The following is a 16,143-nucleotide window of genomic DNA, read 5'->3' as shown; positions in this document are numbered from 1 at the left end:
TTCTTATCAGGAATGGGTGCTAAGTTGACCAGTCATGGCCACCACAGCCCGTCTAGGTCAAGTTGATCCACGGGTCACTGACTGACTGACGTGAACAAGGATTATGTTTTCCCCAAGCTAGAAGCAACAATATTCCTCCATGCTGTGTGCGTGTGCGTGTGAACATATATATGGGTATGTGTGTGTGTGTGTGTGTACATGCACACATATGCATATATAACTGGATAAAATACCTTCCTGTAGATACTTAAAGTTTAACCCTACCTGGTCTTCTTTTCTCTTGAAACTTACTCCTAACATCTGATAGTGCCCATGTTGGAAATTCTACCCTGGCAGAGGGGCTATAACTCTGTGGCAGAGCACTTGCCTAGCACATGCAAGGCACGGGGCTCAGTCCTGAGACCCCATTAAAACAAACAAAGTAAAGGCATGCTGTCTGCCCATCTACAAAGAAATATGAAATATATAGATGTATAGCACCTGTTCTAAAATTCTCCACATAAATACAAAGAATAAACTAAATATGGGCTAAGAATAAACAGAAAAAAAATAAGTGAACTTTGAACAAGTGAACTTTAAAACTCAGGTTGGTGAATGTGAAGGTAAACATAGACACTTCCTCTTGTAGAAAACAAAATTCTTTATATTCCCCGGGGGTGGGGGCGGGGGGGGGGTCCTCTTCCTATTTTCCTGAAGACACACTTAAAAATGTTCTTACAAGGGCATTTCAGAACACCAGAAGGTTCTTTGGAGGAAATGCAGATACCCCTGGCAGGCTGTGTGAGGCATCAGATCGGCCAGGTTCCGTCCGAGGTTTCGGAACCTAAGGAGTGCTCCTGGGCCGAGGGTCTGGCTGGTGGTCGGGCACGGGTCCACCATGCACGAGGCCCTGGGGTCAATGCCCAGCACAAGGACCAAAAAACCCAACACAGAAGTCCATGTACTCTGCGACTCCACTCATGTAAGACGCCTGGAATAGGGACTCCAACAGGCACAGCTGAGGTGGGCAGAAGAAATAGTTGAAGAACACGGGATTGTTATTTTTTTAAATGGTCAGATAAACTCCCTACGCTGTGGCTATGCACGCAGCCCAGGGTCATCAGTGTGGCACAGGCACAGTGAACTTCCTGGGTGGCCGTGCACCTGACACTCACATCTGCCCTCAGCTCCCCATCTGTTGGAGACGGAGACCTGAGTCTCTGCTGAATAACCTCGGCCTTTCTCTGGCAGCTGTACCACACAGATGCACTCACAGAACCTGAAATACCTGGACGTCTACTAAATACGGCTCTTGCTGATACCAAAAGGTGAAATTGTAGTGATGGTGGCATCAAATTGTCACATCCTCCAAAAAAATGCTGTCTACGTGGTTCTTTCTTACACTCTCCCTTTTCTGTGTTACTCTTCTGCCACTTTCCAGTTACGACGGCATCGATAATGGAAGTATGCTTCTAGGAACGTGGTTCTTCTTTTTTTTTTTAGGAATGTAGACATCAGACAAATTTCATTTAGCTCCTTGGCCAAAAAGCCACTCTGACTATGTCAGCTTTCTGCGACTGTTTCAAACACCTGAGGACGGTCAACTTAAAAAGAGGAAAGGTTCATTTGGGCTGCTGGTGACTGAGGTTTCCTTGTATGGTTGGTTGACCTTGCTTCCTCTGGGCTTGGGGCAGGGCTGCACATCACAACAGAAGCAGATGGTGCAGGACAACTGCTCGCCTCGTGGTCACTGGGAAGCAACCACCACCACAAAGAACCCAACGAGGGGCCAGGGTCCCACAGTCCCCTCGAGTATCCACGTCCTCCCAGGAGGCCCCACCTCCTCCCCGCAGTGCCATGATGGGGGGACCAAGTCTTTAAGACTTGGGAGGTGGACATTCAGGATCCGGGGAGTAGCCGCCAGCCTCATTTTTCTCTGAGGGTCTAAGACTTGAACTTTGGGTCCTCTAAACCCTGTCCCTAGATCCCCACAAAAACCTCACCCCCATGTCTGGCACCAGTGCAGGTCACCCACCCTCGCTCCCACGCATCCGTCAACCTGCAGAGGGACGCCAGGCCACTGTGGCGGGACACCAACTCCCCAGGAGGTCTGGGTCAGACACCTGTGTCCCCATAGCTCCCTCTGTGTGCAGGACAAACATGAGAGCAACCTTGTTGACGAAGTGACCGCTAGCATGGTGGCCAGGAATCGGACACCGGCCACCTGCAGCCGCTGGGAAGTGGGCCATGTGGCCGCTATCACTAGGATCCTCAGTGTCCCCCAGAAGCCCACGTGGCAAAGGCATGATACCCCCACTGGCTGTGACCGGGAGGTGGACAAAGTTACAAAGTGGGGCCTGGTGAAGGTCTCCCAGGGTGGCATTCCCGGTCCCTCCTGACACGGACAGCCGAGCCTCCATGCAGTCCCATCCAGGACAAGAAGTCCTCTGGCCCCATCGACACAGAAGGCAGAGCCCCATGAACAGCCGAGCTCAGGGCACCTCAGGGCACCCTGAACTCCTGCTCCCTCCCATCCCTGAACCAGGGCTCTACAAAGTCCACGCTCTCCGTGGACCCCACTGCATCAGGACCCCACTGACGGCTGCTGATCAGACTTTTTCCTTTCCATTTCCAAGGTCAACGAAAGCCACTTGTGGAGATCCACTCCCTTCCTGCCCACTGCAGATGGCAGCTGGGGCTGAGCTGGCCCTTTCTGTCGCCTCCCTGGGAGCGAGCGGTGAGGAGGCCACAGGTGTGGCGCTCCAGGCTCACCTGGGTGACTCACAGGAGGCTTCGTGCAAACGGAAAGACAGCCATCACGTGACACAGGGGTGCCCCTTCTGGAGGAATCTTAGAGGTATTTCCTAAGAAGTTGTGACGCAGCATAAAAAAGAGCTACACTAATACATTCACCCGATTATTAGTTCAGACACAGAGTGCAACCACTCCCCCTCAACAGTGGGTCCAACACGGCATCTGATACGAAACCCCCATCTGTCTTACAGAGCTCATCACATACATGTGTGTATGTGTTCATTTACACGTATTTACATATATGTGACACGTATGTGCATGTATGTGCAGGTATTACAGAATCCATCGAATATATATATATATATATGTAGGGTGTGTGTGTGCAGGGTGTGTGCACAATGCTTGAACGTGTGGCTGCATCTCGAAAGCTAGAGCTTATTGCAGAACGCGGGCTGTCACAGTGCCGGACGGTCATGGGCCACACGGCAATGTTGGAGTCACACACACAGAGTTCACACTGTGGCTGTGCCACGGCCGACTTAGCTGGCACAGGTCCATGTGGGTCCCTCAACTTTCCGTGGCATGAAAAAGGCCTGAGGAAAACGACCTCCGGGGGAAAGACTTAGTGGGGGCTCATGGTTTCAGGTCTCAGTCGGGGGTTAACGGGCTCCACGGCTTCTGGGCCTGTTGTGAGGCACAAAATCACGGCAGAAGGGCACGGAGCAGCAGGGAGGCTCAGGAAGCAGACCGGGAGCCAGGAAGGGGCCAGGAACAGGAGACGTTCCCAAGGGCGTGCCCCCGAGGACCCATCCCCTCCAAGGAGGGTGCACCCCCTCCACCTGCCACGCTCCCGCAGTCCCTCAGTGGATTAATCCACAGAGGCAGTGGCCCAGGCTCGTTTTTGCTTAAAGTAGACACTGAGGCTGACAACAATATTCCAACCTGGGGCTTTCCAAGGGGACGGGTTCCGAGGTGTTGAGCAGAGAATCAAGCCCCTAAATGCTGCGAGGTGCCACAGAATCAACCAGGGTCCTTTAAAAAACACTAGAATAATCTAAAGCTCCACCGTGAACATTTTTTAAAATGAAGCAATACTATTGTTGGCTATAAAACCTGCCACAAACAAGCAAATTCATTATCACATTGTGGGAAAGGATTTTTTTCAACATTAGATCAAGGAGCCCAATAATAATCTGTTACTGGGCGGAGAATTAGAGGCAGGGACTGGCCTTTTCTCCTGTAGGACGCTGCCCCCTGCAGGAAGAGCTCGGCTCTGCACGTCAGAGGGAAGGATGGCCGCGTCTTCCCGTTTCCTTGTGTTAATGAGTTAGATAAGGGACAGGTGAGAGGTCGCCATTTATACTAAGTCTGTGGCACACATTCAGGTGACAGTCAATGTGCAAAAATAAACCTTGAGTTTCTTCTTAAGATCAAATAAGCAAAGATTTCCAAAAAAGGCCACTGTTTGCCAACAATCAATAACAGGCCACAAAAATAACCATTAAAGTAGTAAAACAAAAGGCACCGTGACTGATCCATCTCTGCCTTGTGCAATGGCCAAATGAATCTCTCCTTCAGAGAACTGAGCAGAATGGATCATAGTGGGGTGTTTTTTTTTTTTTGCTTTAAAATAACACTTCAATTTATAAGTCACCAATTAATAACCGTGTTTTAAGTTCTATAGATAAGATAACCTCACACATGACCCTATTCTTTATCTCGTCTAGACAAATCGAGTCTATTCCCACGTGATTAAGTTCTGAAAAGGGGTGTGAAGCAAAAAGCTAACCCAGCAAACAGTTAGAAAGCCATTGAGCTACTTCTTCATGAACTGCCTTGGAGACCTCCCGTGCTGCGGACCGGGTCCTCTGGAAGCAGACGGTGAGATGTCGCAGGGGAAGGCCTCTGTTATGAATTCACGCTCGCGAAGAGGAGGAAGAGGAGGAGCTGGAGGTGCAACAGCCCAGAGCTAGGCACGGGGCGGGGGGACATGACCCTAGAGCTGCCCCACGTTGGAGTGGAATGACCGGGTCGCAGGCCCCCCCCCAGCCTTCGGGGATGGGGGTCGTCCTGGGAAAGATGTGCCGACCCGTACATCCATCCTTGCTATTGTGACAATTGTGACAATTGACGCACGAGGTGCTCCCCTAAAGCTCCTGCGCGAGACGTGCAGGAAGGACAGAGGAGAATGAGTGGGTACGAGGTGGGGTGTGGCTGGAGAAGGTGGGTCGCTGGGGTGTGCCTTTGTCCCTCATGAGCAGAGCTCTCTCTCTCTCTCTCTCTCTCTGCTTCCTGATGGCACGTCCCCAGCTGCTTTCCTCTGCGCTCGGGCAGCGTCCAGTTCATGTGGCCTTTGGGGACAGCACCTCTAGTCCTACAGAGCCAGGGCTGGAGGCATGAACCCGCCCTGTGGGTCACAGGAGTGAGCGGGGACCTGACTGCTCTTGGCACTGGGATCCCTGCAACCTGGTCACTGCAGACACAGAGCCACATGCAACCCGCGACTGGACAAGGACAGCTTCCCGTGTGCACAGGCAGCCGGAGCCCTCCCTCAGGCCCCCCGTGTTGGTTCCTTCTGAGCTCTGGCAGCTGGGGACCGCCCCGTCTCTGTGTGTCACAGGGTCCCTGTTCAGCCTGACCTCAGATCTCTGCCTTCACCAGGTTTATCCCAGGTTCTGGCTGTGGGAAGCCCGGCACGCAGTGGTGCAGTTGCAGGCCTCTGCCCACCAGGGGGCGCCCTGTGTACAGGATTGCTCCAGGGAACAGTCCCCCAGGACCTCCCGGCTAGTCACAGCAGGAGGAGGCCAGGCCCTGCTTTGCAGGAGCCTCCGATCAGCTCCCAGACGTGTCTGTACACTGTGTCTGCAGACAGGGAACCCCGCGTGAGCCGTGGTATTTCTCATCAGGGCGGCTGGCTATCTAACAGCCAGTGCAAATGGTCCGTAGTTGCACACAACGAGAGAAACACGGCCACGTCTCTGTTGCCATCCCCCCCAAAATTAATATGCCATGAGGGTGAGAGGGAAGCGCTTTTCCGGAGGCACGTTCTGTGGGAATGGTGGGTACCCTTTAAAAACAGGAATCATGGTAGCAGCCTTTGTATCTCTTATTTCCTAGGCATTTTTCTAAAGGTCATAAAACCGTTTAAGAACCCCGAAAGAACAAGGTGTTTTCCCTGAGAAGAACGCTAATTGTGAACATGAACATGTACCTCTCGGGCGCTCAGGACCTCGCTGAAGCCCACCCACAGATTCTGGAAGGTTCTGCGGGCCCTGGAATTCATGACTCGGGGTGAGTAGATGCCCCCCTCCCCTCTCTTCTGTGCCTACCGACCAGGCCACTGACCTTCAAAGCAATTTCCACTCCTCAGCAAAACAGCGAAGCATTCGCCTGTAGGAATTTTTGTTCACCCTGAACTTGATGAAGAAAATCCCAGCCAGGCGCGGTGGTGCAAGCCTGTGATCCCAGAGGCTCAGGAAGCTGAGGCAGGAGGATCTCAAGTTCAAAGCCAGCCCCAGCGAGGCCCTGAACAACTTAGCATGCTCTGAATAAAATACAGGACATAAAAGGGCTGGGGATGTGGCTCAGTGGCTCAAACCCTGGTACCAAAAAAAATAAATAAGTAAAATCCTAACAATCATTCTCAATGTATTGATATTGTATGAAACATCAATCTCATCCCAATGCCCGTATGATATCTTAATTAACGATCCTGAAACCATCCGTAGTATCTCCACGTGCTTGCTTTGCAGTTGGAGGGAGCGTTCTTCACACGGTCACTCTGGAGTTCACAAATCCCTCTGCTACTGGGACATGCACCTACTTTGAATTGGGGAGTCATTTTATTCCCCTGCTGTATTAGTTCACTTTCGTTACTATAATGAAACACCTGAGGCAGGTTAACTTTAAAAAGAAAACAGGTGTCTTTAGTTCAGTTTTGAAGGCTGAGAGTTCAGATACCACGCTGCAGGCTCTAGAGAGGACAGACCTTGGCAGCATGACATCAGGGGGGTGTCAGGGGAAGAGTGTGGGAGAAGGAGCTCACAGAGCCAAATGGGAAGCCAGAGGGAGATTGGGGACTCACAGTCCCTTCTGAGGGCCTGATGTCAATTGACGAGAGACCTTCCTATTAGGCTCACCTCTGCAAGGACCCAGCGCTCCCACACCCTCACCCTGGGGACCAAGTTTTCCAACCATAAAGCTTTGGGAGAAAAGATAGCCATGCCCTCTGCCCTGGGGCAAGGTCAATATGTCGGGTTATGATGTCTTTGGGGGTAGCACAGCTGTTCCCCCCAACTTTCAGGAGCTCCCTGAACTGCTACACAGGATAGAGACATGGATATGAGGCCAGCCAGACCCTCCTTCCATGGCTGTGACAAAACACCCGAGGAGATGAACTTATAAGGAGGAAAGGTCAATTCTGCTTCATGGTTTCAGAGGTTTCTGTCCACGGTCACTTGGTCTCCAGGCTTTGCGCCCGGGACGAGGCAGAACATCACGGTGGGGGACACACGGTGGAGAGAGCATGACAGGAAGCACGGAAGGGGTGCAGGGGCTGGGGCCCATTATTCCCCATGGCCTGACTTCCTCCCACCAGGCCCCAACAGCCCCAGAGCAGGGGCCGTGCCTTCAACCCACAGCAGTGGCAGGACATTGCAGACCCGCACCACAACTCGAGGAAACAGTCGGCGCCGACGTCACTGCAGGAGCCCCGTGTGAGTGTGCAGTGGTGACTCTGTGTGGGTGGGGGACGGTGGTCCTCACGGGCCTGCCCCTCTGTCGCCCGGCAAATCCTGTCCTGCTTCCCCAGCCCCCGGGCAGAGGCCCGCCCTCCTCAGTGCCCAGTGGCCCTAGAGGTGCTCAGCTAAGTGGGGCTGTGTGTCTCCGTCAGGACCCGCGATCGGCCTCCCCAGTCACAGGGACCAAAGCGACCAGCCTGCCCACACGGCACCACGGGAGAGGGCAGACTGACTGCAATGGCCACTGGCCAACCTAAAGTCAAGCCACCCGGCGCTGGGTGCTGACCGAATCCAATGTCCAGACCTTCAAACTCTGGGCTCCTACAGCCCACTGCAGCCCAGTGTCGCCTCTGAGGCCTCTGGGGACCAACCAGCTGGTCATCCCCAGGTGACACCTGGGCATTAAATACTGTCCAGATGGGCCCCGCTCGGCCGGCTCTGCCCTGCCTTTGGACTGCCACCAGTTCTATCCCAGTTTAATTTCCAAAAGGTGCAAATGAGCTAGAAGCGACTCTGAGAAAGGAGAGCAGAACGTCAAGGCCAGCATCCCAGAAACCTCCAGGGGCCTCTGCAGGGTGGGCCAGTAACAGAGCCCACAGAACAGCCTGAGCACACACCGGCTCTGTGTCCACACTCCTTCCCACCAAGGCGTCAGTCCCACTGGGTCAGTGCACAACCTGAGCACCCCACTGTAACCCACCAGTGTCTTCAAGGACGCGACCTCCAAAGACGGTCACACCCGGAGGTCCTGGGAATGGGGACGTCGACATACTAATTTTTTCGGAGGATATAATCCATCCCATATCAGTCTCCTGACTGAAACGGGGGGGGGGGGGGGGGGTGTGCGTCTGTGTTCACGTAATGGTACAGCCATCATACATGATGCGTGGTCAGTTGATTCTTTATTATTAAATAAAGCGAAAGAAAGGGACGAAGTCACCTCCCTGCGTTTGTGTGTTTCACTGTCAGCAACCGGAGGCCAGCAAGACGACGGCTGCTGACCCTTCCGGCCAGCGCAGGTTCTCGCCGAGTTTGAGAAAGGTCATCCTGCTTTCCTTACAAATTTCCCAAAGGGCCCCAACCTGGGGGACAGCAAGCCCTGTCCCCAACATGATGTCCTGCCCAAGACATCCCGGCAGGCGCTGCCTTTGAGGGCCCAGGCCCTCCCGAGGTTCCCCAGGCTCTGGCCTCAAGTGCTGCTGTCCACACGCCACCTGGCGGCGGGCGGTTCCTGGTCTAGACGTCACCCTGGGGGTGATGTCACCACGCTGTCACCTCACTGGCCACCAAGGCGCCATCTAAAGGACTGCTTCTTCTCTTGCCTCCTGTAGCTACCTGCAGTTTGGGGAAAGAGAGTCTCCTTTTAAACCAAGGATTTGTTCAGTGCCTACAGAAAACCAGGGCCCCTCCCTGCTCCCCTTCACCGTCCTCCTCCCTCCTCCCCTTCCCCGTCCTCCTCCCTGCTCCCCTTCCCCGTCCTCCTCCCTGCTCCCCTTCCCCGTCCTCCTCTCTCCTCCCCTTCCTCTGCTCCTCCCTCCTCCCCTTCCCCGTCCTCCTCTCTCCTCCCCTTCCTCTGCTCCTCCCTCCTCCCCTTCCCCGTCCTCCTCTCTCCTCCCCTTCCCCGTCCTCCTCTCTCCTCCCCTTCCTCTGCTCCTCCCTCCTCCCCTTCCCCGTCCTCCTCTCTCCTCCCCTTCCCCGTCCTCCTCTCTCCTCCCCTTCCTCTGCTCCTCCCTCCTCCCCTTCCCCGTCCTCCTCTCTCCTCCCCTTCCCCGTCCTCCTCTCTCCTCCCCTTCCCCGTCCTCCTCTCTCCTCCCCTTCCCCGTCCTCCTCTCTCCTCCCCTTCCCTGTCCTCCTCTCTCCTCCCCTTCCCCGCCCTCCTCCCTGCTCCCCTTCCCCGTCCTCCTCCCTGCTCCCCTTCCCCATCCTCCTCTCTCCTCCCCTTCCCCGTCCTCCTCTCTCCTCCCCTTCCCCGTCCTCCTCCCTGCTCCCCTTCCCCATCCTCCTCTCTCCTCCCCTTCCCCGTCCTCCTCTCTCCTCCCCTTCCCCATCCTCCTCTCTCCTCCCCTTCCCCATCCTCCTCTCTCCTCCCCTTCCCCGTCCTCCTCCCTGCTCCCCTTCCCCGTCCTCCTCCCTGCTCCCCTTCCCCATCCTCCTCTCTCCTCCCCTTCCCCGTCCTCCTCCCTGCTCCCCTTCCCCGTCCTCCTCCCTGCTCCCCTTCCCCATCCTCCTCTCTCCTCCCCTTCCCCGTCCTCCTCCCTGCTCCCCTTCCCCGTCCTCCTCCCTGCTCCCCTTCCCCATCCTCCTCTCTCCTCCCCTTCCCCGTCCTCCTCCCTGCTCCCCTTCCCCATCCTCCTCTCTCCTCCCCTTCCCCGTCCTCCTCTCTCCTCCCCCATCCTCTGCTTCCACCTGTTCCCCTTCCTTCAGATGAGAAACCCTAAACTGCCTCCTGAAATCAACTCCACTCTCTCTCCTCCTCCTCTTCCTTCTTTAAGTGGGTTTTTTTCTTTTTTTACCTTTTTCAAGCTGAGCACATGATCTAAAGATCCATGACACAGAGACACTGGGTGCCCCTGCCGGGGTGGAGCGCAGTGTGACTGGACAGTGGCCTCTCCTCGGGTCTCGTGTCTCCCCACCAGGGGGCAGAGCTGAGGCGGAGCTGCAGGGCAGAGGGTCCTGCGGCAGCAGTTAGGAAAAGGCCCCGCCCTCCCCCCCCCTCCTCTCCCAGTAAAACCCCAGGGGTCTGAGCAGCCAGCCTCCCCCAGCAGCTCACAAATGGCCTCTTTCTTCTCCATCCCAGGTTTGGCAATCCTCACCGGCATCTGCACAGTAGATGACTTGGCCTCACCCAGGGAGAGGGCTGAGCTGTCCAAGGACGAGCCAGGGGCCCACAGGGTCGGACTCACCGACACCCCCCACTGCAAGACAGCACCCGGCCAGCAGGAGTGGGCCACCCGGAGAGAGGGGATGGGGTGGAGGATGGGGGAGGATGGGCGGGGTGCAGAGGAGCCAGGCACACTGCATGCAGCAAACACCAGAAACCAGGACAACTACTGCAGTTACCCCCACAGCAGACCAGGAGGCCCACAGCCAGCCACAAAGTCCTCACTACGGGGGACAGACACACAGGGATGGTGGGGACATGACATGAGGGCAGTAAGTCTATAACCGGACCCACCACTGACCCCCAGGTGCTTCCTTTCAAAAAGCTGTTCACCTGCAGCCCTGCCGGGCAACAGGACGTGCTGCATTCCCCAGCAAAACAGCCGGTGTCTGCAGGAGAAACGGAGGTCCACCATCAGAGGAGGAGAACCAGGTGACCGTGAAGGAGGTGCCACAGCGGAGCCCTGGGGGGGGGGCTCTGAATGCAGCCCTGGCGGCTCGGCAGCTGACTTAAACAGTCTTCCAGACTGTGGGGATGGCACCAAGTGATCTCAGGATGACTCTCACCCACATCCACAAGTGAAGGGCACCCCCAACAGAGAACCTGGGGCGCGCTGCCTCCGAGTCACCTCTTCAGAAGCCCCCTCCCGGCTCCCGCTGACAGTCACAGCCTCTGGGACAGGCGTCCCCTGGGTCTCTCCTTGGCTAGCAAAGCCAGAAACTTTCTTTTTCTCAGAACTGGGTCCTTGTTATTGGATTGGCACTGGGGACAACGACTTGAGCTTTTGGCAACAGAGGGACTTTTGTGACCCTGACACAGACCAGATCCCAGAACTCAGGAAGGCAAGGATAATTCCTTGTAACCATAAAATCTGTAACAGCAGGTTCCAATGAGCATCCGTCAGCATGGGCCAAGGTGACCTAGAGTGGCCGTGGTCGTGGGGACTAGAAAGCGTGGCGTCAACCTGCTGTCAGTCGAAAAGTCAAGGGTGGTCAAGGGTGGTCCTGGGCAGGACTCTCTGGAAACTTCTCTGAGATCCCCCAATAGAACTGGAGTATAGAGAGCCCCATTCTGTATTTTATTGAGAGACAGGGTCTCCCTGAGCTGCTCAGGGCCTCGCTTTGGCTGAGGCTGGCTTTGAACTCACCATCCTCCTGCCTCAGCCTTCGAGCCCAGCAGCTGGAATTACAGGCACCCGGCTCACCACAGCCAATTCCAATGAAGAAATCTCAGAGGAAAGCGATAAATAAGCCCATACAGAGACAGGATTGTTATACGCACTGGCCCCCCCCCCCGCCCCGCCGTGAAAAGAAATAACATGGAAAACAGTTCGACTTCATTTCTAAACGTGATATCTTCCCATGTTGCTGAAATCTAAATATTTTAAGTCACAGTAAATGTCTTTGTAGAATCTCTTGGGGGAAAAAAATGTGAATTCTCATGTATTTGAGCTCCATGACAAACAAAGTTAAAGTTGAAGAAAACATCATTTTTTTTTTCTTATTAAATAGTCAAGCATTGGGGGCTGGGGATATAGCTCCGTTGACAGAGTGCTTGCCTCGCTTGCACAAGGCCTTGGGTTCAACCCCCAGCACTACTAAATAAATAGATAAACATCTGTATCAAAAAGCCAGCCAGCGAGTAAGCGCGACATGGTGAATCTTCTGAGTGAATATGGATGATATTTAAAGCAAGTCCCAGGACGTAAACGCCGCCCTCTGTGGAATGTCCTGTATGGAGCACAAGGACTGGCCCTGTCTACCCGGGGGTCAGTGCTTGGTCTCTGCAGAAAAGAGTCCATACAGGATGGTGCCCAAGACATGCTCTGGTTCTAGGGTCTGTGAAATTCTTTCCTGGATGCCAGGAAAAATGGAATTGGAGAGACCCGTTCCAGCCTTGGAGAGGCGGGTCCTGTGTCTCCGTGGGGAGAAAACGCTGCCGCAGCCCTCAGCGTGCCCAGATGTGCGTCTCATCTCAGGAGAAGTGGGCCCTTCCTGCGGCCTGTCTGGAGGGCTCCACCTTTCCACTTCATAACACCTCCAGTCACTTGCATTTTAGTGGGGGGTGTGCAAAACCAGGTAGAAAGCAGCACGGAGAAACGCATTTCCAATATTTCTATTTCCATAAACGTTACGTTTGAACAATTAGAAATAGCTCACCGATGTGCCGATTCAGGACCTTCCCTGAACATCCCTCTCTGATCTCTGCTCCTCCTCGCTGCGCGGCAGAGCCGACACCACAGGGCCTCGCAGGCTGCCCGGGGCTGACGCACAGGTGATGTGACTCCTTCTGTTAGCTCAGGCCTCCCTGGCCCGGCTGTCACCAGCCAAACCCCCAATTCCTGTGCCCTGAGGACGAGCCCCTCCAGCAGAATCCGATGCTCCCAACAGGAGCAGCATTCTTCAGCTGGCAGCTCAAGAGACGGTGAACCCCATCTTTACTCCTCTCACCCCTTTGGGAAACCAATGAGATCCCTGGAACACTGCCCTGCGCCTTCCAGTCTCTGTCACGTGCCACAAGACAGAGAGTTCAGTGTCACCGTGCCTTGAAAAACCACCACAGAATTCTGGATCCAGAAATGGAGAGCGCAGAACACGGGTCCCGAATCCCACTGCAGCCTCTTTATTTTAAAGACACCCTGGACTTGCGGGTCAAAGTGTCAACTGATAAGGAAACACCAACATGGGCACGAATCCAGGGGCGCATCACACTTCATCATATGTACACTGACGTCACGCTCTGTACTTGGCTGACACTATTTACACGACGACGACTTCTTCAATGTGAACTCAAGAGTATCCCCTGCATTCCAAGCAAGACCCCTACTGTCTGTCCATAGTGAGAGGAAGACCAAAGCCCCGGCAGGGCCATGAAACCTGGATTCCAGGACTCATCCATGACCTGAGGGACCAGAGAGGCTCAATGCTGGTCTGCATACTGACTCTCCATGCTCTCTGGCCGCTCCTAAGACAGTCCTTAAGCTCTATTTAAATCAGAGACTAGTTATTAGATGATGACGGAGCATTAGTGTGGGCAGTAATTCATACTGCAATTAATGAAACGGTACGTTCTTGTAATGAGAAGGCTATTATTGTCTTGTAGAGCTTAGCCCAGGGCACAGGGAAAATGGAGCATTAGACATTCGTCTTTGGATCTTTTGAGAACAGTCTATTACGCTTTTCTAATTTTATTCTCCTTTCTTTATTCACAAACAAGGGTGCTATTGTGTGCTGATGAATTTCTCAGCTTCTATTAATTAGCCACGTCCCACAAGTTACTCCTGTGTTGGTAAAGGGAGAGGAGAACCAGGAGGGAGTGGGTTTTATCTGGTGTGTCTCCTGACACACGTTCTCTCACACTTGCGGCTTAACACCTAAGAGTTACAAAAGATAAAACCCATGAATTCTGCAGAATTGAACGAGATTCCTGAGGGAAACCTTCTCTCTTTCAAAACTGGCAGCTCAGCTCTGTTCCCACAATGGACTCCAGTTGCGATGTGGAGGGGGCTCGTGTTTTCTGGCTGATTGACACATTCAGGGATGAGCCAAGGACAAATCTGAAAGCAAACCAGGAGTGGGCCCTGGCCAGTGTCTTCCTGGAGGCCACATCGCAGCCGCGAGCTTCATTCCAACACATGGGTTTACGGCAACGTGCTGCCAAAGCCAGAGTCCAACAGAGGTCTCTGGCGCTGAATGGCAACCCGTGGGAACCGTTTCCAGGACACGGAAATCCTAAGATGGCCCAGCAGGCCTGGCCACGCTTTATACTGGGTTTGAGCAAAAAAGGCTTTATTTTTAACCGGATGGGCGTCAACGCTGGTGCGTAGGTCAGTGCGAATCGCGGGACCACTAAATCTCCCACCCACCGTGTCTCTGAGCATGTACCACCATGGGACAACATCCTGGGTCCTGCCACGTTGGCCGTACGTCCTGTTTACAGGACGGCTGGCTCCCGTATGTAGAAGATAGGATTCTGCTCCAGTTTCTTATCTGTAGGACAATCTGTTTCCATTCCTATCATAAAGACCCCATACGCTGCAGATCATGATGAGCAGCCCATGGTCACACACCTGAGCTCATCTTTCATGGGCTTACCCTCCTCTGGGTCAGAACCCCCTGAAACCACTGAACGGATCAGGAGGGACGCTTTCTGCAGGGCCACATTCCTGCCGCGTCCTCTCTGGTGGAAGACTCCTGTCCATTACGCGACTGGCGTCTCCCGTGGCCCAGGGCTGACTCGGCGGCCGCAGAGTCCCTCTGCACAGCACATCGTCTGAGGTTTGTGGCAGGACACACTCTCCCAGCCTCAATCCTGCTGGCCCTCAGAAGGGGTGCACCAGCAGGAGGAAGGAGGAAGGGCTGAGTCGGGTGCAGAGGCCAAGAGCAGCCTCCTCCTGCCTTCCTCCCTCCTCCCTCCGCCTCTCCTGAGGACGACACGACCTCAAGGCCAAGGCACCCACTTCAGGGACTGGGCTCTGTAGACTACCCCATCCCTGCTCGCCCTCCTTTCTCACCTCCTCCTGCCCTGCAGGTCACACACAGCTGTCTGTATTGCAACCACTGACACCCGCCGATGTCCCCGGCCCTGTCCCCAAGGCTGCCAAGTCCCTGTCAGCTGATGCACATGAAGGCAGGTAGCCGGGGAGGGCCAGGCTCTCCCTGACTCTGGAAAGTTACTGTCTCCTCTCCTCTTAGCCCCTCAGAACTGCTGTCGTATCTTCTCCACATCCCACTCACCGCAGGAACTTTCCAATGTGGCTACCATCTATCTTCCTAAAATGGAATTCTTCCCTAAATATCATTTCATGAATTTCAAAAGAGAGAGAGCAAATACTCAAGGATTCCTCGGGAAAAGAGCTTGGAAAGTTCAGATAAGACAAGCAAACTGAACACTGCGGTGTCTGCAAAGTCTTTTTATTCAAGGACAAATCTGATCACTTATAAAAAGAGTTCTCATCTCCGTTACCCATTAAACCTAAGAAAGCCTTAAACATTATTGTCCTGCGACCAAAGGGCACATTACAGGAAAAGAAATCACATTTAGTTATTACTATTTGAGGCATCTGAATTACTATTCAAGGAGTACTTAATTTCTTATGAATAAAGTTTTAAAGGAAAAATGCATATACTCTGCTCTTTAATGCAAGGACCACAGACTTTTACGACGTCGGTAAATCTGCCTTGAGCCCTGCGGCTGACTGCATCCTCCCACACGCGCTGGCCCTCTGAGGAGCTTCTGCAGCCCCTGCAGGAGGGGGCCTGGGATCACCAGGTCCTGCGTGCACACAAGCTTGCAGACCAAGATCACAAGCCCGACTTCAAAACCTTGTACCCTTTCGCGGGCATCAGGGAACAAATCTGCAAAGACTCTGTCCTGCAGTGAATACGTGAGACCCAATTCTGTCATCGTGCATACTGCTGTGTCATTTTTAAGCTCATGGAAAGTTTATCGGTAGGATAAACCATGATGGCCAGCCCCCTTGTGTTTCCAGGGTGAATATGTGCTGACGGGTCGATTCCATGCTGCATTTTGTGTGCAATCTACTGTGTAACCAGAGGCCGATCCTGGCCTCCTTACCATCTACCAGGACGTCAGGAATTGGGGCTGATGCTGCCTGTTGGCCCAACTACAGACCAGACAGCAGGCCAGGGCGGGCTGAGTGCATGCAGACAGGCCAGGGCTCTGGGCACCAGGGACACCCACACAGGCCAGGCAGCCTGCTGCTGCAGGACCGGCCACCCCCGGCACTGCCCCGTGGGAGGAGGCTGCTCAGCTGTACCCGCCCTGGAT

At 54.2% G+C, this 16,143-nt stretch overlaps 1 long non-coding RNA gene across 1 annotated transcript in view; it reads right to left on the bottom strand.

Annotated features, from left to right (window-relative positions):
• Nucleotides 1-8,423: 8,423 nt before the first annotated feature.
• The window catches only part of LOC308638881, a 34,063-nt gene continuing 26,343 nt past the window's right edge, over nucleotides 8,424-16,143 (bottom strand). Inside the window, exon 3 of the long non-coding RNA XR_014019958.1 lies at nucleotides 8,424-8,807. This is a non-coding gene — a long non-coding RNA (uncharacterized lncRNA). The remainder of the gene's footprint in view (nucleotides 8,808-16,143) is intronic.

Source organism: Spermophilus citellus (genome assembly GCF_964194105.1).
Source record: "Spermophilus citellus genome assembly, chromosome: X".
In the NCBI taxonomy this organism is placed as follows: domain Eukaryota; kingdom Metazoa; phylum Chordata; class Mammalia; order Rodentia; family Sciuridae; genus Spermophilus; species Spermophilus citellus.
This window is presented reverse-complemented; position numbering and strand designations above follow the sequence as displayed.